The sequence below is a fragment of the Atractosteus spatula genome, chromosome 10 (assembly GCF_055471065.1).
Source record: "Atractosteus spatula isolate fAtrSpa1 chromosome 10, fAtrSpa1.hap1, whole genome shotgun sequence".
NCBI lineage: Eukaryota > Metazoa > Chordata > Actinopteri > Semionotiformes > Lepisosteidae > Atractosteus > Atractosteus spatula.
Genome location: NC_142715.1, coordinates 27,404,805 through 27,432,086, shown reverse-complemented (window position 1 = coordinate 27,432,086; position 27,282 = coordinate 27,404,805). Strand labels below are relative to the sequence as shown.

The following is a 27,282-nucleotide window of genomic DNA, read 5'->3' as shown; positions in this document are numbered from 1 at the left end:
CTGTTCACACGTGCAGTGCGGCTTGTCCGTCTGTTTATTTGTCAGCTTTGGCGAGACACGGGTGCTTGTGTATTAGCGTGAGCGTTTTTTATTCTGATCATGAACAGTTTTACAAGTCCGCAAAGGATCGAGGAAAGGTTTATCGCCAGCTGAAAAGAGACACAGCGCTTCGGCTGTGGAGACTTGTTCGGCTGGCGTTCGGGGAGTCGCGTTTTTCAGAATTGTATTGAGATCGTTTTCCACAGAGCTCAGATGTCAAAGCACAGCAGCAGCTCTCCACAGCGATCCTCTATAGCGCCCTTTCTCCCGCAGCTCCGTCCTCATTGGAAGGAAGCAAGAAAAAAGCAGCGTCGTAAAAGAGGTGACGGAGCTGTCCTCTCTATAAGAAGGGTGCCAGCGAGCCTTGCTCTCGCTTACGGCCACACCCCCTTGAGCACGCCTGATCTCGTCTGATCTCGGAAGCTAAACAGGGATGGGCCTGGTTAGTACTTGGATGGGAGACCGCCTGGGAATACCAGGTGCTGTAAGCTTTTAAGCGCAGGAGGCGCCCTATCCCCGCTCGCTCGCTCATTCCCCTGTTCACACGTGCAGTGCGGCTTGTCCGTCTGTTTATTTGTCAGCTTTGGCGAGACACGGGTGCTTGTGTATTAGCGTGAGCGTTTTTTATTCTGATCATGAACAGTTTTACAAGTCCGCAAAGGATCGAGGAAAGGTTTATCGCCAGCTGAAAAGAGACACAGCGCTTCGGCTGTGGAGACTTGTTCGGCTGGCGTTCGGGGAGTCGCGTTTTTCAGAATTGTATTGAGATCGTTTTCCACAGAGCTCAGATGTCAAAGCACAGCAGCAGCTCTCCACAGCGATCCTCTATAGCGCCCTTTCTCCCGCAGCTCCGTCCTCATTGGAAGGAAGCAAGAGTGAAAGGCTGAAGTGAAATAGAGCGGGGACGAAGGCAGTGAAGAGAGAGAACGTGGGAAGAAGAGAAAAACGCAAGGGAAAAAAAGCAGCGTCGTAAAAGAGGTGACGGAGCTGTCCTCTCTATAAGAAGGGTGCCAGCGAGCCTTGCTCTCGCTTACGGCCACACCCCCTTGAGCACGCCTGATCTCGTCTGATCTCGGAAGCTAAACAGGGATGGGCCTGGTTAGTACTTGGATGGGAGACCGCCTGGGAATACCAGGTGCTGTAAGCTTTTAAGCGCAGGAGGCGCCCTATCCCCGCTCGCTCGCTCATTCCCCTGTTCACACGTGCAGTGCGGCTTGTCCGTCTGTTTATTTGTCAGCTTTGGCGAGACACGGGTGCTTGTGTATTAGCGTGAGCGTTTTTTATTCTGATCATGAACAGTTTTACAAGTCCGCAAAGGATCGAGGAAAGGTTTATCGCCAGCTGAAAAGAGACACAGCGCTTCGGCTGTGGAGACTTGTTCGGCTGGCGTTCGGGGAGTCGCGTTTTTCAGAATTGTATTGAGATCGTTTTCCACAGAGCTCAGATGTCAAAGCACAGCAGCAGCTCTCCACAGCGATCCTCTATAGCGCCCTTTCTCCCGCAGCTCCGTCCTCATTGGAAGGAAGCAAGAGTGAAAGGCTGAAGTGAAATAGAGCGGGGACGAAGGCAGTGAAGAGAGAGAACGTGGGAAGAAGAGAAAAACGCAAGGGAAAAAAAGCAGCGTCGTAAAAGAGGTGACGGAGCTGTCCTCTCTATAAGAAGGGTGCCAGCGAGCCTTGCTCTCGCTTACGGCCACACCCCCTTGAGCACGCCTGATCTCGTCTGATCTCGGAAGCTAAACAGGGATGGGCCTGGTTAGTACTTGGATGGGAGACCGCCTGGGAATACCAGGTGCTGTAAGCTTTTAAGCGCAGGAGGCGCCCTATCCCCGCTCGCTCGCTCATTCCCCTGTTCACACGTGCAGTGCGGCTTGTCCGTCTGTTTATTTGTCAGCTTTGGCGAGACACGGGTGCTTGTGTATTAGCGTGAGCGTTTTTTATTCTGATCATGAACAGTTTTACAAGTCCGCAAAGGATCGAGGAAAGGTTTATCGCCAGCTGAAAAGAGACACAGCGCTTCGGCTGTGGAGACTTGTTCGGCTGGCGTTCGGGGAGTCGCGTTTTTCAGAATTGTATTGAGATCGTTTTCCACAGAGCTCAGATGTCAAAGCACAGCAGCAGCTCTCCACAGCGATCCTCTATAGCGCCCTTTCTCCCGCAGCTCCGTCCTCATTGGAAGGAAGCAAGAGTGAAAGGCTGAAGTGAAATAGAGCGGGGACGAAGGCAGTGAAGAGAGAGAACGTGGGAAGAAGAGAAAAACGCAAGGGAAAAAAAGCAGCGTCGTAAAAGAGGTGACGGAGCTGTCCTCTCTATAAGAAGGGTGCCAGCGAGCCTTGCTCTCGCTTACGGCCACACCCCCTTGAGCACGCCTGATCTCGTCTGATCTCGGAAGCTAAACAGGGATGGGCCTGGTTAGTACTTGGATGGGAGACCGCCTGGGAATACCAGGTGCTGTAAGCTTTTAAGCGCAGGAGGCGCCCTATCCCCGCTCGCTCGCTCATTCCCCTGTTCACACGTGCAGTGCGGCTTGTCCGTCTGTTTATTTGTCAGCTTTGGCGAGACACGGGTGCTTGTGTATTAGCGTGAGCGTTTTTTATTCTGATCATGAACAGTTTTACAAGTCCGCAAAGGATCGAGGAAAGGTTTATCGCCAGCTGAAAAGAGACACAGCGCTTCGGCTGTGGAGACTTGTTCGGCTGGCGTTCGGGGAGTCGCGTTTTTCAGAATTGTATTGAGATCGTTTTCCACAGAGCTCAGATGTCAAAGCACAGCAGCAGCTCTCCACAGCGATCCTCTATAGCGCCCTTTCTCCCGCAGCTCCGTCCTCATTGGAAGGAAGCAAGAAAAAAGCAGCGTCGTAAAAGAGGTGACGGAGCTGTCCTCTCTATAAGAAGGGTGCCAGCGAGCCTTGCTCTCGCTTACGGCCACACCCCCTTGAGCACGCCTGATCTCGTCTGATCTCGGAAGCTAAACAGGGATGGGCCTGGTTAGTACTTGGATGGGAGACCGCCTGGGAATACCAGGTGCTGTAAGCTTTTAAGCGCAGGAGGCGCCCTATCCCCGCTCGCTCGCTCATTCCCCTGTTCACACGTGCAGTGCGGCTTGTCCGTCTGTTTATTTGTCAGCTTTGGCGAGACACGGGTGCTTGTGTATTAGCGTGAGCGTTTTTTATTCTGATCATGAACAGTTTTACAAGTCCGCAAAGGATCGAGGAAAGGTTTATCGCCAGCTGAAAAGAGACACAGCGCTTCGGCTGTGGAGACTTGTTCGGCTGGCGTTCGGGGAGTCGCGTTTTTCAGAATTGTATTGAGATCGTTTTCCACAGAGCTCAGATGTCAAAGCACAGCAGCAGCTCTCCACAGCGATCCTCTATAGCGCCCTTTCTCCCGCAGCTCCGTCCTCATTGGAAGGAAGCAAGAAAAAAGCAGCGTCGTAAAAGAGGTGACGGAGCTGTCCTCTCTATAAGAAGGGTGCCAGCGAGCCTTGCTCTCGCTTACGGCCACACCCCCTTGAGCACGCCTGATCTCGTCTGATCTCGGAAGCTAAACAGGGATGGGCCTGGTTAGTACTTGGATGGGAGACCGCCTGGGAATACCAGGTGCTGTAAGCTTTTAAGCGCAGGAGGCGCCCTATCCCCGCTCGCTCGCTCATTCCCCTGTTCACACGTGCAGTGCGGCTTGTCCGTCTGTTTATTTGTCAGCTTTGGCGAGACACGGGTGCTTGTGTATTAGCGTGAGCGTTTTTTATTCTGATCATGAACAGTTTTACAAGTCCGCAAAGGATCGAGGAAAGGTTTATCGCCAGCTGAAAAGAGACACAGCGCTTCGGCTGTGGAGACTTGTTCGGCTGGCGTTCGGGGAGTCGCGTTTTTCAGAATTGTATTGAGATCGTTTTCCACAGAGCTCAGATGTCAAAGCACAGCAGCAGCTCTCCACAGCGATCCTCTATAGCGCCCTTTCTCCCGCAGCTCCGTCCTCATTGGAAGGAAGCAAGAGTGAAAGGCTGAAGTGAAATAGAGCGGGGACGAAGGCAGTGAAGAGAGAGAACGTGGGAAGAAGAGAAAAACGCAAGGGAAAAAAAGCAGCGTCGTAAAAGAGGTGACGGAGCTGTCCTCTCTATAAGAAGGGTGCCAGCGAGCCTTGCTCTCGCTTACGGCCACACCCCCTTGAGCACGCCTGATCTCGTCTGATCTCGGAAGCTAAACAGGGATGGGCCTGGTTAGTACTTGGATGGGAGACCGCCTGGGAATACCAGGTGCTGTAAGCTTTTAAGCGCAGGAGGCGCCCTATCCCCGCTCGCTCGCTCATTCCCCTGTTCACACGTGCAGTGCGGCTTGTCCGTCTGTTTATTTGTCAGCTTTGGCGAGACACGGGTGCTTGTGTATTAGCGTGAGCGTTTTTTATTCTGATCATGAACAGTTTTACAAGTCCGCAAAGGATCGAGGAAAGGTTTATCGCCAGCTGAAAAGAGACACAGCGCTTCGGCTGTGGAGACTTGTTCGGCTGGCGTTCGGGGAGTCGCGTTTTTCAGAATTGTATTGAGATCGTTTTCCACAGAGCTCAGATGTCAAAGCACAGCAGCAGCTCTCCACAGCGATCCTCTATAGCGCCCTTTCTCCCGCAGCTCCGTCCTCATTGGAAGGAAGCAAGAGTGAAAGGCTGAAGTGAAATAGAGCGGGGACGAAGGCAGTGAAGAGAGAGAACGTGGGAAGAAGAGAAAAACGCAAGGGAAAAAAAGCAGCGTCGTAAAAGAGGTGACGGAGCTGTCCTCTCTATAAGAAGGGTGCCAGCGAGCCTTGCTCTCGCTTACGGCCACACCCCCTTGAGCACGCCTGATCTCGTCTGATCTCGGAAGCTAAACAGGGATGGGCCTGGTTAGTACTTGGATGGGAGACCGCCTGGGAATACCAGGTGCTGTAAGCTTTTAAGCGCAGGAGGCGCCCTATCCCCGCTCGCTCGCTCATTCCCCTGTTCACACGTGCAGTGCGGCTTGTCCGTCTGTTTATTTGTCAGCTTTGGCGAGACACGGGTGCTTGTGTATTAGCGTGAGCGTTTTTTATTCTGATCATGAACAGTTTTACAAGTCCGCAAAGGATCGAGGAAAGGTTTATCGCCAGCTGAAAAGAGACACAGCGCTTCGGCTGTGGAGACTTGTTCGGCTGGCGTTCGGGGAGTCGCGTTTTTCAGAATTGTATTGAGATCGTTTTCCACAGAGCTCAGATGTCAAAGCACAGCAGCAGCTCTCCACAGCGATCCTCTATAGCGCCCTTTCTCCCGCAGCTCCGTCCTCATTGGAAGGAAGCAAGAGTGAAAGGCTGAAGTGAAATAGAGCGGGGACGAAGGCAGTGAAGAGAGAGAACGTGGGAAGAAGAGAAAAACGCAAGGGAAAAAAAGCAGCGTCGTAAAAGAGGTGACGGAGCTGTCCTCTCTATAAGAAGGGTGCCAGCGAGCCTTGCTCTCGCTTACGGCCACACCCCCTTGAGCACGCCTGATCTCGTCTGATCTCGGAAGCTAAACAGGGATGGGCCTGGTTAGTACTTGGATGGGAGACCGCCTGGGAATACCAGGTGCTGTAAGCTTTTAAGCGCAGGAGGCGCCCTATCCCCGCTCGCTCGCTCATTCCCCTGTTCACACGTGCAGTGCGGCTTGTCCGTCTGTTTATTTGTCAGCTTTGGCGAGACACGGGTGCTTGTGTATTAGCGTGAGCGTTTTTTATTCTGATCATGAACAGTTTTACAAGTCCGCAAAGGATCGAGGAAAGGTTTATCGCCAGCTGAAAAGAGACACAGCGCTTCGGCTGTGGAGACTTGTTCGGCTGGCGTTCGGGGAGTCGCGTTTTTCAGAATTGTATTGAGATCGTTTTCCACAGAGCTCAGATGTCAAAGCACAGCAGCAGCTCTCCACAGCGATCCTCTATAGCGCCCTTTCTCCCGCAGCTCCGTCCTCATTGGAAGGAAGCAAGAAAAAAGCAGCGTCGTAAAAGAGGTGACGGAGCTGTCCTCTCTATAAGAAGGGTGCCAGCGAGCCTTGCTCTCGCTTACGGCCACACCCCCTTGAGCACGCCTGATCTCGTCTGATCTCGGAAGCTAAACAGGGATGGGCCTGGTTAGTACTTGGATGGGAGACCGCCTGGGAATACCAGGTGCTGTAAGCTTTTAAGCGCAGGAGGCGCCCTATCCCCGCTCGCTCGCTCATTCCCCTGTTCACACGTGCAGTGCGGCTTGTCCGTCTGTTTATTTGTCAGCTTTGGCGAGACACGGGTGCTTGTGTATTAGCGTGAGCGTTTTTTATTCTGATCATGAACAGTTTTACAAGTCCGCAAAGGATCGAGGAAAGGTTTATCGCCAGCTGAAAAGAGACACAGCGCTTCGGCTGTGGAGACTTGTTCGGCTGGCGTTCGGGGAGTCGCGTTTTTCAGAATTGTATTGAGATCGTTTTCCACAGAGCTCAGATGTCAAAGCACAGCAGCAGCTCTCCACAGCGATCCTCTATAGCGCCCTTTCTCCCGCAGCTCCGTCCTCATTGGAAGGAAGCAAGAAAAAAGCAGCGTCGTAAAAGAGGTGACGGAGCTGTCCTCTCTATAAGAAGGGTGCCAGCGAGCCTTGCTCTCGCTTACGGCCACACCCCCTTGAGCACGCCTGATCTCGTCTGATCTCGGAAGCTAAACAGGGATGGGCCTGGTTAGTACTTGGATGGGAGACCGCCTGGGAATACCAGGTGCTGTAAGCTTTTAAGCGCAGGAGGCGCCCTATCCCCGCTCGCTCGCTCATTCCCCTGTTCACACGTGCAGTGCGGCTTGTCCGTCTGTTTATTTGTCAGCTTTGGCGAGACACGGGTGCTTGTGTATTAGCGTGAGCGTTTTTTATTCTGATCATGAACAGTTTTACAAGTCCGCAAAGGATCGAGGAAAGGTTTATCGCCAGCTGAAAAGAGACACAGCGCTTCGGCTGTGGAGACTTGTTCGGCTGGCGTTCGGGGAGTCGCGTTTTTCAGAATTGTATTGAGATCGTTTTCCACAGAGCTCAGATGTCAAAGCACAGCAGCAGCTCTCCACAGCGATCCTCTATAGCGCCCTTTCTCCCGCAGCTCCGTCCTCATTGGAAGGAAGCAAGAGTGAAAGGCTGAAGTGAAATAGAGCGGGGACGAAGGCAGTGAAGAGAGAGAACGTGGGAAGAAGAGAAAAACGCAAGGGAAAAAAAGCAGCGTCGTAAAAGAGGTGACGGAGCTGTCCTCTCTATAAGAAGGGTGCCAGCGAGCCTTGCTCTCGCTTACGGCCACACCCCCTTGAGCACGCCTGATCTCGTCTGATCTCGGAAGCTAAACAGGGATGGGCCTGGTTAGTACTTGGATGGGAGACCGCCTGGGAATACCAGGTGCTGTAAGCTTTTAAGCGCAGGAGGCGCCCTATCCCCGCTCGCTCGCTCATTCCCCTGTTCACACGTGCAGTGCGGCTTGTCCGTCTGTTTATTTGTCAGCTTTGGCGAGACACGGGTGCTTGTGTATTAGCGTGAGCGTTTTTTATTCTGATCATGAACAGTTTTACAAGTCCGCAAAGGATCGAGGAAAGGTTTATCGCCAGCTGAAAAGAGACACAGCGCTTCGGCTGTGGAGACTTGTTCGGCTGGCGTTCGGGGAGTCGCGTTTTTCAGAATTGTATTGAGATCGTTTTCCACAGAGCTCAGATGTCAAAGCACAGCAGCAGCTCTCCACAGCGATCCTCTATAGCGCCCTTTCTCCCGCAGCTCCGTCCTCATTGGAAGGAAGCAAGAGTGAAAGGCTGAAGTGAAATAGAGCGGGGACGAAGGCAGTGAAGAGAGAGAACGTGGGAAGAAGAGAAAAACGCAAGGGAAAAAAAGCAGCGTCGTAAAAGAGGTGACGGAGCTGTCCTCTCTATAAGAAGGGTGCCAGCGAGCCTTGCTCTCGCTTACGGCCACACCCCCTTGAGCACGCCTGATCTCGTCTGATCTCGGAAGCTAAACAGGGATGGGCCTGGTTAGTACTTGGATGGGAGACCGCCTGGGAATACCAGGTGCTGTAAGCTTTTAAGCGCAGGAGGCGCCCTATCCCCGCTCGCTCGCTCATTCCCCTGTTCACACGTGCAGTGCGGCTTGTCCGTCTGTTTATTTGTCAGCTTTGGCGAGACACGGGTGCTTGTGTATTAGCGTGAGCGTTTTTTATTCTGATCATGAACAGTTTTACAAGTCCGCAAAGGATCGAGGAAAGGTTTATCGCCAGCTGAAAAGAGACACAGCGCTTCGGCTGTGGAGACTTGTTCGGCTGGCGTTCGGGGAGTCGCGTTTTTCAGAATTGTATTGAGATCGTTTTCCACAGAGCTCAGATGTCAAAGCACAGCAGCAGCTCTCCACAGCGATCCTCTATAGCGCCCTTTCTCCCGCAGCTCCGTCCTCATTGGAAGGAAGCAAGAGTGAAAGGCTGAAGTGAAATAGAGCGGGGACGAAGGCAGTGAAGAGAGAGAACGTGGGAAGAAGAGAAAAACGCAAGGGAAAAAAAGCAGCGTCGTAAAAGAGGTGACGGAGCTGTCCTCTCTATAAGAAGGGTGCCAGCGAGCCTTGCTCTCGCTTACGGCCACACCCCCTTGAGCACGCCTGATCTCGTCTGATCTCGGAAGCTAAACAGGGATGGGCCTGGTTAGTACTTGGATGGGAGACCGCCTGGGAATACCAGGTGCTGTAAGCTTTTAAGCGCAGGAGGCGCCCTATCCCCGCTCGCTCGCTCATTCCCCTGTTCACACGTGCAGTGCGGCTTGTCCGTCTGTTTATTTGTCAGCTTTGGCGAGACACGGGTGCTTGTGTATTAGCGTGAGCGTTTTTTATTCTGATCATGAACAGTTTTACAAGTCCGCAAAGGATCGAGGAAAGGTTTATCGCCAGCTGAAAAGAGACACAGCGCTTCGGCTGTGGAGACTTGTTCGGCTGGCGTTCGGGGAGTCGCGTTTTTCAGAATTGTATTGAGATCGTTTTCCACAGAGCTCAGATGTCAAAGCACAGCAGCAGCTCTCCACAGCGATCCTCTATAGCGCCCTTTCTCCCGCAGCTCCGTCCTCATTGGAAGGAAGCAAGAAAAAAGCAGCGTCGTAAAAGAGGTGACGGAGCTGTCCTCTCTATAAGAAGGGTGCCAGCGAGCCTTGCTCTCGCTTACGGCCACACCCCCTTGAGCACGCCTGATCTCGTCTGATCTCGGAAGCTAAACAGGGATGGGCCTGGTTAGTACTTGGATGGGAGACCGCCTGGGAATACCAGGTGCTGTAAGCTTTTAAGCGCAGGAGGCGCCCTATCCCCGCTCGCTCGCTCATTCCCCTGTTCACACGTGCAGTGCGGCTTGTCCGTCTGTTTATTTGTCAGCTTTGGCGAGACACGGGTGCTTGTGTATTAGCGTGAGCGTTTTTTATTCTGATCATGAACAGTTTTACAAGTCCGCAAAGGATCGAGGAAAGGTTTATCGCCAGCTGAAAAGAGACACAGCGCTTCGGCTGTGGAGACTTGTTCGGCTGGCGTTCGGGGAGTCGCGTTTTTCAGAATTGTATTGAGATCGTTTTCCACAGAGCTCAGATGTCAAAGCACAGCAGCAGCTCTCCACAGCGATCCTCTATAGCGCCCTTTCTCCCGCAGCTCCGTCCTCATTGGAAGGAAGCAAGAAAAAAGCAGCGTCGTAAAAGAGGTGACGGAGCTGTCCTCTCTATAAGAAGGGTGCCAGCGAGCCTTGCTCTCGCTTACGGCCACACCCCCTTGAGCACGCCTGATCTCGTCTGATCTCGGAAGCTAAACAGGGATGGGCCTGGTTAGTACTTGGATGGGAGACCGCCTGGGAATACCAGGTGCTGTAAGCTTTTAAGCGCAGGAGGCGCCCTATCCCCGCTCGCTCGCTCATTCCCCTGTTCACACGTGCAGTGCGGCTTGTCCGTCTGTTTATTTGTCAGCTTTGGCGAGACACGGGTGCTTGTGTATTAGCGTGAGCGTTTTTTATTCTGATCATGAACAGTTTTACAAGTCCGCAAAGGATCGAGGAAAGGTTTATCGCCAGCTGAAAAGAGACACAGCGCTTCGGCTGTGGAGACTTGTTCGGCTGGCGTTCGGGGAGTCGCGTTTTTCAGAATTGTATTGAGATCGTTTTCCACAGAGCTCAGATGTCAAAGCACAGCAGCAGCTCTCCACAGCGATCCTCTATAGCGCCCTTTCTCCCGCAGCTCCGTCCTCATTGGAAGGAAGCAAGAGTGAAAGGCTGAAGTGAAATAGAGCGGGGACGAAGGCAGTGAAGAGAGAGAACGTGGGAAGAAGAGAAAAACGCAAGGGAAAAAAAGCAGCGTCGTAAAAGAGGTGACGGAGCTGTCCTCTCTATAAGAAGGGTGCCAGCGAGCCTTGCTCTCGCTTACGGCCACACCCCCTTGAGCACGCCTGATCTCGTCTGATCTCGGAAGCTAAACAGGGATGGGCCTGGTTAGTACTTGGATGGGAGACCGCCTGGGAATACCAGGTGCTGTAAGCTTTTAAGCGCAGGAGGCGCCCTATCCCCGCTCGCTCGCTCATTCCCCTGTTCACACGTGCAGTGCGGCTTGTCCGTCTGTTTATTTGTCAGCTTTGGCGAGACACGGGTGCTTGTGTATTAGCGTGAGCGTTTTTTATTCTGATCATGAACAGTTTTACAAGTCCGCAAAGGATCGAGGAAAGGTTTATCGCCAGCTGAAAAGAGACACAGCGCTTCGGCTGTGGAGACTTGTTCGGCTGGCGTTCGGGGAGTCGCGTTTTTCAGAATTGTATTGAGATCGTTTTCCACAGAGCTCAGATGTCAAAGCACAGCAGCAGCTCTCCACAGCGATCCTCTATAGCGCCCTTTCTCCCGCAGCTCCGTCCTCATTGGAAGGAAGCAAGAAAAAAGCAGCGTCGTAAAAGAGGTGACGGAGCTGTCCTCTCTATAAGAAGGGTGCCAGCGAGCCTTGCTCTCGCTTACGGCCACACCCCCTTGAGCACGCCTGATCTCGTCTGATCTCGGAAGCTAAACAGGGATGGGCCTGGTTAGTACTTGGATGGGAGACCGCCTGGGAATACCAGGTGCTGTAAGCTTTTAAGCGCAGGAGGCGCCCTATCCCCGCTCGCTCGCTCATTCCCCTGTTCACACGTGCAGTGCGGCTTGTCCGTCTGTTTATTTGTCAGCTTTGGCGAGACACGGGTGCTTGTGTATTAGCGTGAGCGTTTTTTATTCTGATCATGAACAGTTTTACAAGTCCGCAAAGGATCGAGGAAAGGTTTATCGCCAGCTGAAAAGAGACACAGCGCTTCGGCTGTGGAGACTTGTTCGGCTGGCGTTCGGGGAGTCGCGTTTTTCATAATTGTATTGAGATCGTTTTCCACAGAGCTCAGATGTCAAAGCACAGCAGCAGCTCTCCACAGCGATCCTCTATAGCGCCCTTTCTCCCGCAGCTCCGTCCTCATTGGAAGGAAGCAAGAAAAAAGCAGCGTCGTAAAAGAGGTGACGGAGCTGTCCTCTCTATAAGAAGGGTGCCAGCGAGCCTTGCTCTCGCTTACGGCCACACCCCCTTGAGCACGCCTGATCTCGTCTGATCTCGGAAGCTAAACAGGGATGGGCCTGGTTAGTACTTGGATGGGAGACCGCCTGGGAATACCAGGTGCTGTAAGCTTTTAAGCGCAGGAGGCGCCCTATCCCCGCTCGCTCGCTCATTCCCCTGTTCACACGTGCAGTGCGGCTTGTCCGTCTGTTTATTTGTCAGCTTTGGCGAGACACGGGTGCTTGTGTATTAGCGTGAGCGTTTTTTATTCTGATCATGAACAGTTTTACAAGTCCGCAAAGGATCGAGGAAAGGTTTATCGCCAGCTGAAAAGAGACACAGCGCTTCGGCTGTGGAGACTTGTTCGGCTGGCGTTCGGGGAGTCGCGTTTTTCAGAATTGTATTGAGATCGTTTTCCACAGAGCTCAGATGTCAAAGCACAGCAGCAGCTCTCCACAGCGATCCTCTATAGCGCCCTTTCTCCCGCAGCTCCGTCCTCATTGGAAGGAAGCAAGAAAAAAGCAGCGTCGTAAAAGAGGTGACGGAGCTGTCCTCTCTATAAGAAGGGTGCCAGCGAGCCTTGCTCTCGCTTACGGCCACACCCCCTTGAGCACGCCTGATCTCGTCTGATCTCGGAAGCTAAACAGGGATGGGCCTGGTTAGTACTTGGATGGGAGACCGCCTGGGAATACCAGGTGCTGTAAGCTTTTAAGCGCAGGAGGCGCCCTATCCCCGCTCGCTCGCTCATTCCCCTGTTCACACGTGCAGTGCGGCTTGTCCGTCTGTTTATTTGTCAGCTTTGGCGAGACACGGGTGCTTGTGTATTAGCGTGAGCGTTTTTTATTCTGATCATGAACAGTTTTACAAGTCCGCAAAGGATCGAGGAAAGGTTTATCGCCAGCTGAAAAGAGACACAGCGCTTCGGCTGTGGAGACTTGTTCGGCTGGCGTTCGGGGAGTCGCGTTTTTCAGAATTGTATTGAGATCGTTTTCCACAGAGCTCAGATGTCAAAGCACAGCAGCAGCTCTCCACAGCGATCCTCTATAGCGCCCTTTCTCCCGCAGCTCCGTCCTCATTGGAAGGAAGCAAGAAAAAAGCAGCGTCGTAAAAGAGGTGACGGAGCTGTCCTCTCTATAAGAAGGGTGCCAGCGAGCCTTGCTCTCGCTTACGGCCACACCCCCTTGAGCACGCCTGATCTCGTCTGATCTCGGAAGCTAAACAGGGATGGGCCTGGTTAGTACTTGGATGGGAGACCGCCTGGGAATACCAGGTGCTGTAAGCTTTTAAGCGCAGGAGGCGCCCTATCCCCGCTCGCTCGCTCATTCCCCTGTTCACACGTGCAGTGCGGCTTGTCCGTCTGTTTATTTGTCAGCTTTGGCGAGACACGGGTGCTTGTGTATTAGCGTGAGCGTTTTTTATTCTGATCATGAACAGTTTTACAAGTCCGCAAAGGATCGAGGAAAGGTTTATCGCCAGCTGAAAAGAGACACAGCGCTTCGGCTGTGGAGACTTGTTCGGCTGGCGTTCGGGGAGTCGCGTTTTTCAGAATTGTATTGAGATCGTTTTCCACAGAGCTCAGATGTCAAAGCACAGCAGCAGCTCTCCACAGCGATCCTCTATAGCGCCCTTTCTCCCGCAGCTCCGTCCTCATTGGAAGGAAGCAAGAAAAAAGCAGCGTCGTAAAAGAGGTGACGGAGCTGTCCTCTCTATAAGAAGGGTGCCAGCGAGCCTTGCTCTCGCTTACGGCCACACCCCCTTGAGCACGCCTGATCTCGTCTGATCTCGGAAGCTAAACAGGGATGGGCCTGGTTAGTACTTGGATGGGAGACCGCCTGGGAATACCAGGTGCTGTAAGCTTTTAAGCGCAGGAGGCGCCCTATCCCCGCTCGCTCGCTCATTCCCCTGTTCACACGTGCAGTGCGGCTTGTCCGTCTGTTTATTTGTCAGCTTTGGCGAGACACGGGTGCTTGTGTATTAGCGTGAGCGTTTTTTATTCTGATCATGAACAGTTTTACAAGTCCGCAAAGGATCGAGGAAAGGTTTATCGCCAGCTGAAAAGAGACACAGCGCTTCGGCTGTGGAGACTTGTTCGGCTGGCGTTCGGGGAGTCGCGTTTTTCAGAATTGTATTGAGATCGTTTTCCACAGAGCTCAGATGTCAAAGCACAGCAGCAGCTCTCCACAGCGATCCTCTATAGCGCCCTTTCTCCCGCAGCTCCGTCCTCATTGGAAGGAAGCAAGAAAAAAGCAGCGTCGTAAAAGAGGTGACGGAGCTGTCCTCTCTATAAGAAGGGTGCCAGCGAGCCTTGCTCTCGCTTACGGCCACACCCCCTTGAGCACGCCTGATCTCGTCTGATCTCGGAAGCTAAACAGGGATGGGCCTGGTTAGTACTTGGATGGGAGACCGCCTGGGAATACCAGGTGCTGTAAGCTTTTAAGCGCAGGAGGCGCCCTATCCCCGCTCGCTCGCTCATTCCCCTGTTCACACGTGCAGTGCGGCTTGTCCGTCTGTTTATTTGTCAGCTTTGGCGAGACACGGGTGCTTGTGTATTAGCGTGAGCGTTTTTTATTCTGATCATGAACAGTTTTACAAGTCCGCAAAGGATCGAGGAAAGGTTTATCGCCAGCTGAAAAGAGACACAGCGCTTCGGCTGTGGAGACTTGTTCGGCTGGCGTTCGGGGAGTCGCGTTTTTCAGAATTGTATTGAGATCGTTTTCCACAGAGCTCAGATGTCAAAGCACAGCAGCAGCTCTCCACAGCGATCCTCTATAGCGCCCTTTCTCCCGCAGCTCCGTCCTCATTGGAAGGAAGCAAGAGTGAAAGGCTGAAGTGAAATAGAGCGGGGACGAAGGCAGTGAAGAGAGAGAACGTGGGAAGAAGAGAAAAACGCAAGGGAAAAAAAGCAGCGTCGTAAAAGAGGTGACGGAGCTGTCCTCTCTATAAGAAGGGTGCCAGCGAGCCTTGCTCTCGCTTACGGCCACACCCCCTTGAGCACGCCTGATCTCGTCTGATCTCGGAAGCTAAACAGGGATGGGCCTGGTTAGTACTTGGATGGGAGACCGCCTGGGAATACCAGGTGCTGTAAGCTTTTAAGCGCAGGAGGCGCCCTATCCCCGCTCGCTCGCTCATTCCCCTGTTCACACGTGCAGTGCGGCTTGTCCGTCTGTTTATTTGTCAGCTTTGGCGAGACACGGGTGCTTGTGTATTAGCGTGAGCGTTTTTTATTCTGATCATGAACAGTTTTACAAGTCCGCAAAGGATCGAGGAAAGGTTTATCGCCAGCTGAAAAGAGACACAGCGCTTCGGCTGTGGAGACTTGTTCGGCTGGCGTTCGGGGAGTCGCGTTTTTCAGAATTGTATTGAGATCGTTTTCCACAGAGCTCAGATGTCAAAGCACAGCAGCAGCTCTCCACAGCGATCCTCTATAGCGCCCTTTCTCCCGCAGCTCCGTCCTCATTGGAAGGAAGCAAGAGTGAAAGGCTGAAGTGAAATAGAGCGGGGACGAAGGCAGTGAAGAGAGAGAACGTGGGAAGAAGAGAAAAACGCAAGGGAAAAAAAGCAGCGTCGTAAAAGAGGTGACGGAGCTGTCCTCTCTATAAGAAGGGTGCCAGCGAGCCTTGCTCTCGCTTACGGCCACACCCCCTTGAGCACGCCTGATCTCGTCTGATCTCGGAAGCTAAACAGGGATGGGCCTGGTTAGTACTTGGATGGGAGACCGCCTGGGAATACCAGGTGCTGTAAGCTTTTAAGCGCAGGAGGCGCCCTATCCCCGCTCGCTCGCTCATTCCCCTGTTCACACGTGCAGTGCGGCTTGTCCGTCTGTTTATTTGTCAGCTTTGGCGAGACACGGGTGCTTGTGTATTAGCGTGAGCGTTTTTTATTCTGATCATGAACAGTTTTACAAGTCCGCAAAGGATCGAGGAAAGGTTTATCGCCAGCTGAAAAGAGACACAGCGCTTCGGCTGTGGAGACTTGTTCGGCTGGCGTTCGGGGAGTCGCGTTTTTCAGAATTGTATTGAGATCGTTTTCCACAGAGCTCAGATGTCAAAGCACAGCAGCAGCTCTCCACAGCGATCCTCTATAGCGCCCTTTCTCCCGCAGCTCCGTCCTCATTGGAAGGAAGCAAGAGTGAAAGGCTGAAGTGAAATAGAGCGGGGACGAAGGCAGTGAAGAGAGAGAACGTGGGAAGAAGAGAAAAACGCAAGGGAAAAAAAGCAGCGTCGTAAAAGAGGTGACGGAGCTGTCCTCTCTATAAGAAGGGTGCCAGCGAGCCTGGCTCTCGCTTGCGGCCACACCCCCTTGAGCACGCCTGATCTCGTCTGATCTCGGAAGCTAAACAGGGATGGGCCTGGTTAGTACTTGGATGGGAGACCGCCTGGGAATACCAGGTGCTGTAAGCTTTTAAGCGCAGGAGGCGCCCTATCCCCGCTCGCTCGCTCATTCCCCTGTTCACACGTGCAGTGCGGCTTGTCCGTCTGTTTATTTGTCAGCTTTGGCGAGACACGGGTGCTTGTGTATTAGCGTGAGCGTTTTTTATTCTGATCATGAACAGTTTTACAAGTCCGCAAAGGATCGAGGAAAGGTTTATCGCCAGCTGAAAAGAGACACAGCGCTTCGGCTGTGGAGACTTGTTCGGCTGGCGTTCGGGGAGTCGCGTTTTTCAGAATTGTATTGAGATCGTTTTCCACAGAGCTCAGATGTCAAAGCACAGCAGCAGCTCTCCACAGCGATCCTCTATAGCGCCCTTTCTCCCGCAGCTCCGTCCTCATTGGAAGGAAGCAAGAAAAAAGCAGCGTCGTAAAAGAGGTGACGGAGCTGTCCTCTCTATAAGAAGGGTGCCAGCGAGCCTTGCTCTCGCTTACGGCCACACCCCCTTGAGCACGCCTGATCTCGTCTGATCTCGGAAGCTAAACAGGGATGGGCCTGGTTAGTACTTGGATGGGAGACCGCCTGGGAATACCAGGTGCTGTAAGCTTTTAAGCGCAGGAGGCGCCCTATCCCCGCTCGCTCGCTCATTCCCCTGTTCACACGTGCAGTGCGGCTTGTCCGTCTGTTTATTTGTCAGCTTTGGCGAGACACGGGTGCTTGTGTATTAGCGTGAGCGTTTTTTATTCTGATCATGAACAGTTTTACAAGTCCGCAAAGGATCGAGGAAAGGTTTATCGCCAGCTGAAAAGAGACACAGCGCTTCGGCTGTGGAGACTTGTTCGGCTGGCGTTCGGGGAGTCGCGTTTTTCAGAATTGTATTGAGATCGTTTTCCACAGAGCTCAGATGTCAAAGCACAGCAGCAGCTCTCCACAGCGATCCTCTATAGCGCCCTTTCTCCCGCAGCTCCGTCCTCATTGGAAGGAAGCAAGAGTGAAAGGCTGAAGTGAAATAGAGCGGGGACGAAGGCAGTGAAGAGAGAGAACGTGGGAAGAAGAGAAAAACGCAAGGGAAAAAAAGCAGCGTCGTAAAAGAGGTGACGGAGCTGTCCTCTCTATAAGAAGGGTGCCAGCGAGCCTTGCTCTCGCTTACGGCCACACCCCCTTGAGCACGCCTGATCTCGTCTGATCTCGGAAGCTAAACAGGGATGGGCCTGGTTAGTACTTGGATGGGAGACCGCCTGGGAATACCAGGTGCTGTAAGCTTTTAAGCGCAGGAGGCGCCCTATCCCCGCTCGCTCGCTCATTCCCCTGTTCACACGTGCAGTGCGGCTTGTCCGTCTGTTTATTTGTCAGCTTTGGCGAGACACGGGTGCTTGTGTATTAGCGTGAGCGTTTTTTATTCTGATCATGAACAGTTTTACAAGTCCGCAAAGGATCGAGGAAAGGTTTATCGCCAGCTGAAAAGAGACACAGCGCTTCGGCTGTGGAGACTTGTTCGGCTGGCGTTCGGGGAGTCGCGTTTTTCAGAATTGTATTGAGATCGTTTTCCACAGAGCTCAGATGTCAAAGCACAGCAGCAGCTCTCCACAGCGATCCTCTATAGCGCCCTTTCTCCCGCAGCTCCGTCCTCATTGGAAGGAAGCAAGAGTGAAAGGCTGAAGTGAAATAGAGCGGGGACGAAGGCAGTGAAGAGAGAGAACGTGGGAAGAAGAGAAAAACGCAAGGGAAAAAAAGCAGCGTCGTAAAAGAGGTGACGGAGCTGTCCTCTCTATAAGAAGGGTGCCAGCGAGCCTTGCTCTCGCTTACGGCCACACCCCCTTGAGCACGCCTGATCTCGTCTGATCTCGGAAGCTAAACAGGGATGGGCCTGGTTAGTACTTGGATGGGAGACCGCCTGGGAATACCAGGTGCTGTAAGCTTTTAAGCGCAGGAGGCGCCCTATCCCCGCTCGCTCGCTCATTCCCCTGTTCACACGTGCAGTGCGGCTTGTCCGTCTGTTTATTTGTCAGCTTTGGCGAGACACGGGTGCTTGTGTATTAGCGTGAGCGTTTTTTATTCTGATCATGAACAGTTTTACAAGTCCGCAAAGGATCGAGGAAAGGTTTATCGCCAGCTGAAAAGAGACACAGCGCTTCGGCTGTGGAGACTTGTTCGGCTGGCGTTCGGGGAGTCGCGTTTTTCAGAATTGTATTGAGATCGTTTTCCAAAGAGCTCAGATGTCAAAGCACAGCAGCAGCTCTCCACAGCGATCCTCTATAGCGCCCTTTCTCCCGCAGCTCCGTCCTCATTGGAAGGAAGCAAGAAAAAAGCAGCGTCGTAAAAGAGGTGACGGAGCTGTCCTCTCTATAAGAAGGGTGCCAGCGAGCCTTGCTCTCGCTTACGGCCACACCCCCTTGAGCACGCCTGATCTCGTCTGATCTCGGAAGCTAAACAGGGATGGGCCTGGTTAGTACTTGGATGGGAGACCGCCTGGGAATACCAGGTGCTGTAAGCTTTTAAGCGCAGGAGGCGCCCTATCCCCGCTCGCTCGCTCATTCCCCTGTTCACACGTGCAGTGCGGCTTGTCCGTCTGTTTATTTGTCAGCTTTGGCGAGACACGGGTGCTTGTGTATTAGCGTGAGCGTTTTTTATTCTGATCATGAACAGTTTTACAAGTCCGCAAAGGATCGAGGAAAGGTTTATCGCCAGCTGAAAAGAGACACAGCGCTTCGGCTGTGGAGACTTGTTCGGCTGGCGTTCGGGGAGTCGCGTTTTTCAGAATTGTATTGAGATCGTTTTCCACAGAGCTCAGATGTCAAAGCACAGCAGCAGCTCTCCACAGCGATCCTCTATAGCGCCCTTTCTCCCGCAGCTCCGTCCTCATTGGAAGGAAGCAAGAGTGAAAGGCTGAAGTGAAATAGAGCGGGGACGAAGGCAGTGAAGAGAGAGAACGTGGGAAGAAGAGAAAAACGCAAGGGAAAAAAAGCAGCGTCGTAAAAGAGGTGACGGAGCTGTCCTCTCTATAAGAAGGGTGCCAGCGAGCCTTGCTCTCGCTTGCGGCCACACCCCCTTGAGCACGCCTGATCTCGTCTGATCTCGGAAGCTAAACAGGGATGGGCCTGGTTAGTACTTGGGTGGGAGACCGCCTGGGAATACCAGGTGCTGTAAGCTTTTAAGCGCAGGAGGCGCCCTATCCCCGCTCGCTCGCTCATTCCCCTGTTCACACGTGCAGTGCGGCTTGTCCGTCTGTTTATTTGTCAGCTTTGGCGAGACACGGGTGCTTGTGTATTAGCGTGAGCGTTTTTTATTCTGATCATGAACAGTTTTACAAGTCCGCAAAGGATCGAGGAAAGGTTTATCGCCAGCTGAAAAGAGACACAGCGCTTCGGCTGTGGAGACTTGTTCGGCTGGCGTTCGGGGAGTCGCGTTTTTCAGAATTGTATTGAGATCGTTTTCCACAGAGCTCAGATGTCAAAGCACAGCAGCAGCTCTCCACAGCGATCCTCTATAGCGCCCTTTCTCCCGCAGCTCCGTCCTCATTGGAAGGAAGCAAGAGTGAAAGGCTGAAGTGAAATAGAGCGGGGACGAAGGCAGTGAAGAGAGAGAACGTGGGAAGAAGAGAAAAACGCAAGGGAAAAAAAGCAGCGTCGTAAAAGAGGTGACGGAGCTGTCCTCTCTATAAGAAGGGTGCCAGCGAGCCTTGCTCTCGCTTACGGCCACACCCCCTTGAGCACGCCTGATCTCGTCTGATCTCGGAAGCTAAACAGGGATGGGCCTGGTTAGTACTTGGATGGGAGACCGCCTGGGAATACCAGGTGCTGTAAGCTTTTAAGCGCAGGAGGCGCCCTATCCCCGCTCGCTCGCTCATTCCCCTGTTCACACGTGCAGTGCGGCTTGTCCGTCTGTTTATTTGTCAGCTTTGGCGAGACACGGGTGCTTGTGTATTAGCGTGAGCGTTTTTTATTCTGATCATGAACAGTTTTACAAGTCCGCAAAGGATCGAGGAAAGGTTTATCGCCAGCTGAAAAGAGACACAGCGCTTCGGCTGTGGAGACTTGTTCGGCTGGCGTTCGGGGAGTCGCGTTTTTCAGAATTGTATTGAGATCGTTTTCCACAGAGCTCAGATGTCAAAGCACAGCAGCAGCTCTCCACAGCGATCCTCTATAGCGCCCTTTCTCCCGCAGCTCCGTCCTCATTGGAAGGAAGCAAGAAAAAAGCAGCGTCGTAAAAGAGGTGACGGAGCTGTCCTCTCTATAAGAAGGGTGCCAGCGAGCCTTGCTCTCGCTTACGGCCACACCCCCTTGAGCACGCCTGATCTCGTCTGATCTCGGAAGCTAAACAGGGATGGGCCTGGTTAGTACTTGGATGGGAGACCGCCTGGGAATACCAGGTGCTGTAAGCTTTTAAGCGCAGGAGGCGCCCTATCCCCGCTCGCTCGCTCATTCCCCTGTTCACACGTGCAGTGCGGCTTGTCCGTCTGTTTATTTGTCAGCTTTGGCGAGACACGGGTGCTTGTGTATTAGCGTGAGCGTTTTTTATTCTGATCATGAACAGTTTTACAAGTCCGCAAAGGATCGAGGAAAGGTTTATCGCCAGCTGAAAAGAGACACAGCGCTTCGGCTGTGGAGACTTGTTCGGCTGGCGTTCGGGGAGTCGCGTTTTTCAGAATTGTATTGAGATCGTTTTCCACAGAGCTCAGATGTCAAAGCACAGCAGCAGCTCTCCACAGCGATCCTCTATAGCGCCCTTTCTCCCGCAGCTCCGTCCTCATTGGAAGGAAGCAAGAAAAAAGCAGCGTCGTAAAAGAGGTGACGGAGCTGTCCTCTCTATAAGAAGGGTGCCAGCGAGCCTTGCTCTCGCTTACGGCCACACCCCCTTGAGCACGCCTGATCTCGTCTGATCTCGGAAGCTAAACAGGGATGGGCCTGGTTAGTACTTGGATGGGAGACCGCCTGGGAATACCAGGTGCTGTAAGCTTTTAAGCGCAGGAGGCGCCCTATCCCCGCTCGCTCGCTCATTCCCCTGTTCACACGTGCAGTGCGGCTTGTCCGTCTGTTTATTTGTCAGCTTTGGCGAGACACGGGTGCTTGTGTATTAGCGTGAGCGTTTTTTATTCTGATCATGAACAGTTTTACAAGTCCGCAAAGGATCGAGGAAAGGTTTATCGCCAGCTGAAAAGAGACACAGCGCTTCGGCTGTGGAGACTTGTTCGGCTGGCGTTCGGGGAGTCGCGTTTTTCAGAATTGTATTGAGATCGTTTTCCACAGAGCTCAGATGTCAAAGCACAGCAGCAGCTCTCCACAGCGATCCTCTATAGCGCCCTTTCTCCCGCAGCTCCGTCCTCATTGGAAGGAAGCAAGAGTGAAAGGCTGAAGTGAAATAGAGCGGGGACGAAGGCAGTGAAGAGAGAGAACGTGGGAAGAAGAGAAAAACGCAAGGGAAAAAAAGCAGCGTCGTAAAAGAGGTGACGGAGCTGTCCTCTCTATAAGAAGGGTGCCAGCGAGCCTTGCTCTCGCTTACGGCCACACCCCCTTGAGCACGCCTGATCTCGTCTGATCTCGGAAGCTAAACAGGGATGGGCCTGGTTAGTACTTGGATGGGAGACCGCCTGGGAATACCAGGTGCTGTAAGCTTTTAAGCGCAGGAGGCGCCCTATCCCCGCTCGCTCGCTCATTCCCCTGTTCACACGTGCAGTGCGGCTTGTCCGTCTGTTTATTTGTCAGCTTTGGCGAGACACGGGTGCTTGTGTATTAGCGTGAGCGTTTTTTATTCTGATCATGAACAGTTTTACAAGTCCGCAAAGGATCGAGGAAAGGTTTATCGCCAGCTGAAAAGAGACACAGCGCTTCGGCTGTGGAGACTTGTTCGGCTGGCGTTCGGGGAGTCGCGTTTTTCAGAATTGTATTGAGATCGTTTTCCACAGAGCTCAGATGTCAAAGCACAGCAGCAGCTCTCCACAGCGATCCTCTATAGCGCCCTTTCTCCCGCAGCTCCGTCCTCATTGGAAGGAAGCAAGAAAAAAGCAGCGTCGTAAAAGAGGTGACGGAGCTGTCCTCTCTATAAGAAGGGTGCCAGCGAGCCTTGCTCTCGCTTACGGCCACACCCCCTTGAGCACGCCTGATCTCGTCTGATCTCGGAAGCTAAACAGGGATGGGCCTGGTTAGTACTTGGATGGGAGACCGCCTGGGAATACCAGGTGCTGTAAGCTTTTAAGCGCAGGAGGCGCCCTATCCCCGCTCGCTCGCTCATTCCCCTGTTCACACGTGCAGTGCGGCTTGTCCGTCTGTTTATTTGTCAGCTTTGGCGAGACACGGGTGCTTGTGTATTAGCGTGAGCGTTTTTTATTCTGATCATGAACAGTTTTACAAGTCCGCAAAGGATCGAGGAAAGGTTTATCGCCAGCTGAAAAGAGACACAGCGCTTCGGCTGTGGAGACTTGTTCGGCTGGCGTTCGGGGAGTCGCGTTTTTCAGAATTGTATTGAGATCGTTTTCCACAGAGCTCAGATGTCAAAGCACAGCAGCAGCTCTCCACAGCGATCCTCTATAGCGCCCTTTCTCCCGCAGCTCCGTCCTCATTGGAAGGAAGCAAGAGTGAAAGGCTGAAGTGAAATAGAGCGGGGACGAAGGCAGTGAAGAGAGAGAACGTGGGAAGAAGAGAAAAACGCAAGGGAAAAAAAGCAGCGTCGTAAAAGAGGTGACGGAGCTGTCCTCTCTATAAGAAGGGTGCCAGCGAGCCTTGCTCTCGCTTACGGCCACACCCCCTTGAGCACGCCTGATCTCGTCTGATCTCGGAAGCTAAACAGGGATGGGCCTGGTTAGTACTTGGATGGGAGACCGCCTGGGAATACCAGGTGCTGTAAGCTTTTAAGCGCAGGAGGCGCCCTATCCCCGCTCGCTCGCTCATTCCCCTGTTCACACGTGCAGTGCGGCTTGTCCGTCTGTTTATTTGTCAGCTTTGGCGAGACACGGGTGCTTGTGTATTAGCGTGAGCGTTTTTTATTCTGATCATGAACAGTTTTACAAGTCCGCAAAGGATCGAGGAAAGGTTTATCGCCAGCTGAAAAGAGACACAGCGCTTCGGCTGTGGAGACTTGTTCGGCTGGCGTTCGGGGAGTCGCGTTTTTCAGAATTGTATTGAGATCGTTTTCCACAGAGCTCAGATGTCAAAGCACAGCAGCAGCTCTCCACAGCGATCCTCTATAGCGCCCTTTCTCCCGCAGCTCCGTCCTCATTGGAAGGAAGCAAGAGTGAAAGGCTGAAGTGAAATAGAGCGGGGACGAAGGCAGTGAAGAGAGAGAACGTGGGAAGAAGAGAAAAACGCAAGGGAAAAAAAGCAGCGTCGTAAAAGAGGTGACGGAGCTGTCCTCTCTATAAGAAGGGTGCCAGCGAGCCTGGCTCTCGCTTGCGGCCACACCCCCTTGAGCACGCCTGATCTCGTCTGATCTCGGAAGCTAAACAGGGATGGGCCTGGTTAGTACTTGGATGGGAGACCGCCTGGGAATACCAGGTGCTGTAAGCTTTTAAGCGCAGGAGGCGCCCTATCCCCGCTCGCTCGCTCATTCCCCTGTTCACACGTGCAGTGCGGCTTGTCCGTCTGTTTATTTGTCAGCTTTGGCGAGACACGGGTGCTTGTGTATTAGCGTGAGCGTTTTTTATTCTGATCATGAACAGTTTTACAAGTCCGCAAAGGATCGAGGAAAGGTTTATCGCCAGCTGAAAAGAGACACAGCGCTTCGGCTGTGGAGACTTGTTCGGCTGGCGTTCGGGGAGTCGCGTTTTTCAGAATTGTATTGAGATCGTTTTCCACAGAGCTCAGATGTCAAAGCACAGCAGCAGCTCTCCACAGCGATCCTCTATAGCGCCCTTTCTCCCGCAGCTCCGTCCTCATTGGAAGGAAGCAAGAGTGAAAGGCTGAAGTGAAATAGAGCGGGGACGAAGGCAGTGAAGAGAGAGAACGTGGGAAGAAGAGAAAAACGCAAGGGAAAAAAAGCAGCGTCGTAAAAGAGGTGACGGAGCTGTCCTCTCTATAAGAAGGGTGCCAGCGAGCCTTGCTCTCGCTTACGGCCACACCCCCTTGAGCACGCCTGATCTCGTCTGATCTCGGAAGCTAAACAGGGATGGGCCTGGTTAGTACTTGGATGGGAGACCGCCTGGGAATACCAGGTGCTGTAAGCTTTTAAGCGCAGGAGGCGCCCTATCCCCGCTCGCTCGCTCATTCCCCTGTTCACACGTGCAGTGCGGCTTGTCCGTCTGTTTATTTGTCAGCTTTGGCGAGACACGGGTGCTTGTGTATTAGCGTGAGCGTTTTTTATTCTGATCATGAACAGTTTTACAAGTCCGCAAAGGATCGAGGAAAGGTTTATCGCCAGCTGAAAAGAGACACAGCGCTTCGGCTGTGGAGACTTGTTCGGCTGGCGTTCGGGGAGTCGCGTTTTTCAGAATTGTATTGAGATCGTTTTCCACAGAGCTCAGATGTCAAAGCACAGCAGCAGCTCTCCACAGCGATCCTCTATAGCGCCCTTTCTCCCGCAGCTCCGTCCTCATTGGAAGGAAGCAAGAAAAAAGCAGCGTCGTAAAAGAGGTGACGGAGCTGTCCTCTCTATAAGAAGGGTGCCAGCGAGCCTTGCTCTCGCTTACGGCCACACCCCCTTGAGCACGCCTGATCTCGTCTGATCTCGGAAGCTAAACAGGGATGGGCCTGGTTAGTACTTGGATGGGAGACCGCCTGGGAATACCAGGTGCTGTAAGCTTTTAAGCGCAGGAGGCGCCCTATCCCCGCTCGCTCGCTCATTCCCCTGTTCACACGTGCAGTGCGGCTTGTCCGTCTGTTTATTTGTCAGCTTTGGCGAGACACGGGTGCTTGTGTATTAGCGTGAGCGTTTTTTATTCTGATCATGAACAGTTTTACAAGTCCGCAAAGGATCGAGGAAAGGTTTATCGCCAGCTGAAAAGAGACACAGCGCTTCGGCTGTGGAGACTTGTTCGGCTGGCGTTCGGGGAGTCGCGTTTTTCAGAATTGTATTGAGATCGTTTTCCACAGAGCTCAGATGTCAAAGCACAGCAGCAGCTCTCCACAGCGATCCTCTATAGCGCCCTTTCTCCCGCAGCTCCGTCCTCATTGGAAGGAAGCAAGAGTGAAAGGCTGAAGTGAAATAGAGCGGGGACGAAGGCAGTGAAGAGAGAGAACGTGGGAAGAAGAGAAAAACGCAAGGGAAAAAAAGCAGCGTCGTAAAAGAGGTGACGGAGCTGTCCTCTCTATAAGAAGGGTGCCAGCGAGCCTTGCTCTCGCTTACGGCCACACCCCCTTGAGCACGCCTGATCTCGTCTGATCTCGGAAGCTAAACAGGGATGGGCCTGGTTAGTACTTGGATGGGAGACCGCCTGGGAATACCAGGTGCTGTAAGCTTTTAAGCGCAGGAGGCGCCCTATCCCCGCTCGCTCGCTCATTCCCCTGTTCACACGTGCAGTGCGGCTTGTCCGTCTGTTTATTTGTCAGCTTTGGCGAGACACGGGTGCTTGTGTATTAGCGTGAGCGTTTTTTATTCTGATCATGAACAGTTTTACAAGTCCGCAAAGGATCGAGGAAAGGTTTATCGCCAGCTGAAAAGAGACACAGCGCTTCGGCTGTGGAGACTTGTTCGGCTGGCGTTCGGGGAGTCGCGTTTTTCAGAATTGTATTGAGATCGTTTTCCACAGAGCTCAGATGTCAAAGCACAGCAGCAGCTCTCCACAGCGATCCTCTATAGCGCCCTTTCTCCCGCAGCTCCGTCCTCATTGGAAGGAAGCAAGAAAAAAGCAGCGTCGTAAAAGAGGTGACGGAGCTGTCCTCTCTATAAGAAGGGTGCCAGCGAGCCTTGCTCTCGCTTACGGCCACACCCCCTTGAGCACGCCTGATCTCGTCTGATCTCGGAAGCTAAACAGGGATGGGCCTGGTTAGTACTTGGATGGGAGACCGCCTGGGAATACCAGGTGCTGTAAGCTTTTAAGCGCAGGAGGCGCCCTATCCCCGCTCGCTCGCTCATTCCCCTGTTCACACGTGCAGTGCGGCTTGTCCGTCTGTTTATTTGTCAGCTTTGGCGAGACACGGGTGCTTGTGTATTAGCGTGAGCGTTTTTTATTCTGATCATGAACAGTTTTACAAGTCCGCAAAGGATCGAGGAAAGGTTTATCGCCAGCTGAAAAGAGACACAGCGCTTCGGCTGTGGAGACTTGTTCGGCTGGCGTTCGGGGAGTCGCGTTTTTCAGAATTGTATTGAGATCGTTTTCCACAGAGCTCAGATGTCAAAGCACAGCAGCAGCTCTCCACAGCGATCCTCTATAGCGCCCTTTCTCCCGCAGCTCCGTCCTCATTGGAAGGAAGCAAGAAAAAAGCAGCGTCGTAAAAGAGGTGACGGAGCTGTCCTCTCTATAAGAAGGGTGCCAGCGAGCCTTGCTCTCGCTTACGGCCACACCCCCTTGAGCACGCCTGATCTCGTCTGATCTCGGAAGCTAAACAGGGATGGGCCTGGTTAGTACTTGGATGGGAGACCGCCTGGGAATACCAGGTGCTGTAAGCTTTTAAGCGCAGGAGGCGCCCTATCCCCGCTCGCTCGCTCATTCCCCTGTTCACACGTGCAGTGCGGCTTGTCCGTCTGTTTATTTGTCAGCTTTGGCGAGACACGGGTGCTTGTGTATTAGCGTGAGCGTTTTTTATTCTGATCATGAACAGTTTTACAAGTCCGCAAAGGATCGAGGAAAGGTTTCTCGCCAGCTGAAAAGAGACACAGCGCTTCGGCTGTGGAGACTTGTTCGGCTGGCGTTCGGGGAGTCGCGTTTTTCAGAATTGTATTGAGATCGTTTTCCACAGAGCTCAGATGTCAAAGCACAGCAGCAGCTCTCCACAGCGATCCTCTATAGCGCCCTTTCTCCCGCAGCTCCGTCCTCATTGGAAGGAAGCAAGAGTGAAAGGCTGAAGTGAAATAGAGCGGGGACGAAGGCAGTGAAGAGAGAGAACGTGGGAAGAAGAGAAAAACGCAAGGGAAAAAAAGCAGCGTCGTAAAAGAGGTGACGGAGCTGTCCTCTCTATAAGAAGGGTGCCAGCGAGCCTTGCTCTCGCTTACGGCCACACCCCCTTGAGCACGCCTGATCTCGTCTGATCTCGGAAGCTAAACAGGGATGGGCCTGGTTAGTACTTGGATGGGAGACCGCCTGGGAATACCAGGTGCTGTAAGCTTTTAAGCGCAGGAGGCGCCCTATCCCCGCTCGCTCGCTCATTCCCCTGTTCACACGTGCAGTGCGGCTTGTCCGTCTGTTTATTTGTCAGCTTTGGCGAGACACGGGTGCTTGTGTATTAGCGTGAGCGTTTTTTATTCTGATCATGAACAGTTTTACAAGTCC

At 52.9% G+C, this 27,282-nt stretch overlaps 44 non-coding genes across 44 annotated transcripts; all 44 read left to right on the top strand.

Moving 5' to 3' along the window:
* Nucleotides 1–411: 411 nt before the first annotated feature.
* Nucleotides 412–530, top strand: LOC148826996 (5S ribosomal RNA). The gene has a single exon (XR_016092171.1). It is a non-coding gene; the product is annotated as a 5S ribosomal RNA (ribosomal RNA).
* Nucleotides 531–1,067: 537 nt separating this feature from the next.
* Nucleotides 1,068–1,186, top strand: LOC148826995 (5S ribosomal RNA). Its single transcript, XR_016092170.1, has one exon. It is a non-coding gene; the product is annotated as a 5S ribosomal RNA (ribosomal RNA).
* Nucleotides 1,187–1,723: 537 nt separating this feature from the next.
* Nucleotides 1,724–1,842, top strand: LOC148826994 (5S ribosomal RNA). The gene has a single exon (XR_016092169.1). It is a non-coding gene; the product is annotated as a 5S ribosomal RNA (ribosomal RNA).
* A 537-nt stretch (nt 1,843–2,379) lies between these two features.
* Nucleotides 2,380–2,498, top strand: LOC148826993 (5S ribosomal RNA). Its single transcript, XR_016092167.1, has one exon. It is a non-coding gene; the product is annotated as a 5S ribosomal RNA (ribosomal RNA).
* A 456-nt stretch (nt 2,499–2,954) lies between these two features.
* Nucleotides 2,955–3,073, top strand: LOC148826992 (5S ribosomal RNA). Its single transcript, XR_016092166.1, has one exon. It is a non-coding gene; the product is annotated as a 5S ribosomal RNA (ribosomal RNA).
* Nucleotides 3,074–3,529: 456 nt separating this feature from the next.
* On the top strand, nt 3,530–3,648 carry LOC148826991 (5S ribosomal RNA). Its single transcript, XR_016092165.1, has one exon. It is a non-coding gene; the product is annotated as a 5S ribosomal RNA (ribosomal RNA).
* Nucleotides 3,649–4,185: 537 nt separating this feature from the next.
* LOC148826990 (5S ribosomal RNA) lies at nt 4,186–4,304 on the top strand. The gene has a single exon (XR_016092163.1). It is a non-coding gene; the product is annotated as a 5S ribosomal RNA (ribosomal RNA).
* A 537-nt stretch (nt 4,305–4,841) lies between these two features.
* Nucleotides 4,842–4,960, top strand: LOC148826989 (5S ribosomal RNA). Its single transcript, XR_016092162.1, has one exon. It is a non-coding gene; the product is annotated as a 5S ribosomal RNA (ribosomal RNA).
* Nucleotides 4,961–5,497: 537 nt separating this feature from the next.
* LOC148826988 (5S ribosomal RNA) lies at nt 5,498–5,616 on the top strand. The gene has a single exon (XR_016092161.1). It is a non-coding gene; the product is annotated as a 5S ribosomal RNA (ribosomal RNA).
* Nucleotides 5,617–6,072: 456 nt separating this feature from the next.
* Nucleotides 6,073–6,191, top strand: LOC148826987 (5S ribosomal RNA). The gene has a single exon (XR_016092160.1). It is a non-coding gene; the product is annotated as a 5S ribosomal RNA (ribosomal RNA).
* A 456-nt stretch (nt 6,192–6,647) lies between these two features.
* Nucleotides 6,648–6,766, top strand: LOC148826986 (5S ribosomal RNA). The gene has a single exon (XR_016092159.1). It is a non-coding gene; the product is annotated as a 5S ribosomal RNA (ribosomal RNA).
* Nucleotides 6,767–7,303: 537 nt separating this feature from the next.
* Nucleotides 7,304–7,422, top strand: LOC148826985 (5S ribosomal RNA). Its single transcript, XR_016092158.1, has one exon. It is a non-coding gene; the product is annotated as a 5S ribosomal RNA (ribosomal RNA).
* A 537-nt stretch (nt 7,423–7,959) lies between these two features.
* Nucleotides 7,960–8,078, top strand: LOC148826984 (5S ribosomal RNA). Its single transcript, XR_016092156.1, has one exon. It is a non-coding gene; the product is annotated as a 5S ribosomal RNA (ribosomal RNA).
* A 537-nt stretch (nt 8,079–8,615) lies between these two features.
* Nucleotides 8,616–8,734, top strand: LOC148826983 (5S ribosomal RNA). Its single transcript, XR_016092155.1, has one exon. It is a non-coding gene; the product is annotated as a 5S ribosomal RNA (ribosomal RNA).
* A 456-nt stretch (nt 8,735–9,190) lies between these two features.
* On the top strand, nt 9,191–9,309 carry LOC148826982 (5S ribosomal RNA). Its single transcript, XR_016092154.1, has one exon. It is a non-coding gene; the product is annotated as a 5S ribosomal RNA (ribosomal RNA).
* Nucleotides 9,310–9,765: 456 nt separating this feature from the next.
* LOC148826981 (5S ribosomal RNA) lies at nt 9,766–9,884 on the top strand. The gene has a single exon (XR_016092153.1). It is a non-coding gene; the product is annotated as a 5S ribosomal RNA (ribosomal RNA).
* A 537-nt stretch (nt 9,885–10,421) lies between these two features.
* Nucleotides 10,422–10,540, top strand: LOC148826980 (5S ribosomal RNA). The gene has a single exon (XR_016092151.1). It is a non-coding gene; the product is annotated as a 5S ribosomal RNA (ribosomal RNA).
* A 456-nt stretch (nt 10,541–10,996) lies between these two features.
* LOC148826979 (5S ribosomal RNA) lies at nt 10,997–11,115 on the top strand. The gene has a single exon (XR_016092150.1). It is a non-coding gene; the product is annotated as a 5S ribosomal RNA (ribosomal RNA).
* Nucleotides 11,116–11,571: 456 nt separating this feature from the next.
* Nucleotides 11,572–11,690, top strand: LOC148826978 (5S ribosomal RNA). The gene has a single exon (XR_016092149.1). It is a non-coding gene; the product is annotated as a 5S ribosomal RNA (ribosomal RNA).
* Nucleotides 11,691–12,146: 456 nt separating this feature from the next.
* On the top strand, nt 12,147–12,265 carry LOC148826977 (5S ribosomal RNA). Its single transcript, XR_016092148.1, has one exon. It is a non-coding gene; the product is annotated as a 5S ribosomal RNA (ribosomal RNA).
* Nucleotides 12,266–12,721: 456 nt separating this feature from the next.
* On the top strand, nt 12,722–12,840 carry LOC148826976 (5S ribosomal RNA). Its single transcript, XR_016092147.1, has one exon. It is a non-coding gene; the product is annotated as a 5S ribosomal RNA (ribosomal RNA).
* Nucleotides 12,841–13,296: 456 nt separating this feature from the next.
* On the top strand, nt 13,297–13,415 carry LOC148826975 (5S ribosomal RNA). The gene has a single exon (XR_016092144.1). It is a non-coding gene; the product is annotated as a 5S ribosomal RNA (ribosomal RNA).
* Nucleotides 13,416–13,871: 456 nt separating this feature from the next.
* LOC148826974 (5S ribosomal RNA) lies at nt 13,872–13,990 on the top strand. The gene has a single exon (XR_016092143.1). It is a non-coding gene; the product is annotated as a 5S ribosomal RNA (ribosomal RNA).
* A 537-nt stretch (nt 13,991–14,527) lies between these two features.
* LOC148826973 (5S ribosomal RNA) lies at nt 14,528–14,646 on the top strand. The gene has a single exon (XR_016092142.1). It is a non-coding gene; the product is annotated as a 5S ribosomal RNA (ribosomal RNA).
* A 537-nt stretch (nt 14,647–15,183) lies between these two features.
* On the top strand, nt 15,184–15,302 carry LOC148826972 (5S ribosomal RNA). Its single transcript, XR_016092141.1, has one exon. It is a non-coding gene; the product is annotated as a 5S ribosomal RNA (ribosomal RNA).
* A 537-nt stretch (nt 15,303–15,839) lies between these two features.
* LOC148826971 (5S ribosomal RNA) lies at nt 15,840–15,958 on the top strand. Its single transcript, XR_016092931.1, has one exon. It is a non-coding gene; the product is annotated as a 5S ribosomal RNA (ribosomal RNA).
* A 456-nt stretch (nt 15,959–16,414) lies between these two features.
* Nucleotides 16,415–16,533, top strand: LOC148826970 (5S ribosomal RNA). Its single transcript, XR_016092140.1, has one exon. It is a non-coding gene; the product is annotated as a 5S ribosomal RNA (ribosomal RNA).
* A 537-nt stretch (nt 16,534–17,070) lies between these two features.
* LOC148826969 (5S ribosomal RNA) lies at nt 17,071–17,189 on the top strand. The gene has a single exon (XR_016092138.1). It is a non-coding gene; the product is annotated as a 5S ribosomal RNA (ribosomal RNA).
* Nucleotides 17,190–17,726: 537 nt separating this feature from the next.
* LOC148826968 (5S ribosomal RNA) lies at nt 17,727–17,845 on the top strand. The gene has a single exon (XR_016092137.1). It is a non-coding gene; the product is annotated as a 5S ribosomal RNA (ribosomal RNA).
* Nucleotides 17,846–18,301: 456 nt separating this feature from the next.
* LOC148826967 (5S ribosomal RNA) lies at nt 18,302–18,420 on the top strand. The gene has a single exon (XR_016092136.1). It is a non-coding gene; the product is annotated as a 5S ribosomal RNA (ribosomal RNA).
* A 537-nt stretch (nt 18,421–18,957) lies between these two features.
* On the top strand, nt 18,958–19,076 carry LOC148826966 (5S ribosomal RNA). Its single transcript, XR_016092898.1, has one exon. It is a non-coding gene; the product is annotated as a 5S ribosomal RNA (ribosomal RNA).
* Nucleotides 19,077–19,613: 537 nt separating this feature from the next.
* Nucleotides 19,614–19,732, top strand: LOC148826965 (5S ribosomal RNA). Its single transcript, XR_016092134.1, has one exon. It is a non-coding gene; the product is annotated as a 5S ribosomal RNA (ribosomal RNA).
* Nucleotides 19,733–20,188: 456 nt separating this feature from the next.
* LOC148826964 (5S ribosomal RNA) lies at nt 20,189–20,307 on the top strand. The gene has a single exon (XR_016092133.1). It is a non-coding gene; the product is annotated as a 5S ribosomal RNA (ribosomal RNA).
* Nucleotides 20,308–20,763: 456 nt separating this feature from the next.
* Nucleotides 20,764–20,882, top strand: LOC148826963 (5S ribosomal RNA). Its single transcript, XR_016092132.1, has one exon. It is a non-coding gene; the product is annotated as a 5S ribosomal RNA (ribosomal RNA).
* A 537-nt stretch (nt 20,883–21,419) lies between these two features.
* Nucleotides 21,420–21,538, top strand: LOC148826962 (5S ribosomal RNA). Its single transcript, XR_016092131.1, has one exon. It is a non-coding gene; the product is annotated as a 5S ribosomal RNA (ribosomal RNA).
* A 456-nt stretch (nt 21,539–21,994) lies between these two features.
* LOC148826961 (5S ribosomal RNA) lies at nt 21,995–22,113 on the top strand. The gene has a single exon (XR_016092130.1). It is a non-coding gene; the product is annotated as a 5S ribosomal RNA (ribosomal RNA).
* Nucleotides 22,114–22,650: 537 nt separating this feature from the next.
* On the top strand, nt 22,651–22,769 carry LOC148826960 (5S ribosomal RNA). Its single transcript, XR_016092129.1, has one exon. It is a non-coding gene; the product is annotated as a 5S ribosomal RNA (ribosomal RNA).
* A 537-nt stretch (nt 22,770–23,306) lies between these two features.
* LOC148826959 (5S ribosomal RNA) lies at nt 23,307–23,425 on the top strand. Its single transcript, XR_016092930.1, has one exon. It is a non-coding gene; the product is annotated as a 5S ribosomal RNA (ribosomal RNA).
* A 537-nt stretch (nt 23,426–23,962) lies between these two features.
* On the top strand, nt 23,963–24,081 carry LOC148826958 (5S ribosomal RNA). The gene has a single exon (XR_016092128.1). It is a non-coding gene; the product is annotated as a 5S ribosomal RNA (ribosomal RNA).
* A 456-nt stretch (nt 24,082–24,537) lies between these two features.
* Nucleotides 24,538–24,656, top strand: LOC148826957 (5S ribosomal RNA). Its single transcript, XR_016092126.1, has one exon. It is a non-coding gene; the product is annotated as a 5S ribosomal RNA (ribosomal RNA).
* Nucleotides 24,657–25,193: 537 nt separating this feature from the next.
* LOC148826956 (5S ribosomal RNA) lies at nt 25,194–25,312 on the top strand. The gene has a single exon (XR_016092125.1). It is a non-coding gene; the product is annotated as a 5S ribosomal RNA (ribosomal RNA).
* A 456-nt stretch (nt 25,313–25,768) lies between these two features.
* On the top strand, nt 25,769–25,887 carry LOC148826955 (5S ribosomal RNA). Its single transcript, XR_016092123.1, has one exon. It is a non-coding gene; the product is annotated as a 5S ribosomal RNA (ribosomal RNA).
* Nucleotides 25,888–26,343: 456 nt separating this feature from the next.
* On the top strand, nt 26,344–26,462 carry LOC148826954 (5S ribosomal RNA). The gene has a single exon (XR_016092122.1). It is a non-coding gene; the product is annotated as a 5S ribosomal RNA (ribosomal RNA).
* Nucleotides 26,463–26,999: 537 nt separating this feature from the next.
* On the top strand, nt 27,000–27,118 carry LOC148826953 (5S ribosomal RNA). The gene has a single exon (XR_016092121.1). It is a non-coding gene; the product is annotated as a 5S ribosomal RNA (ribosomal RNA).
* The last annotated feature ends 164 nt before the right edge of the window (nt 27,119–27,282 follow it).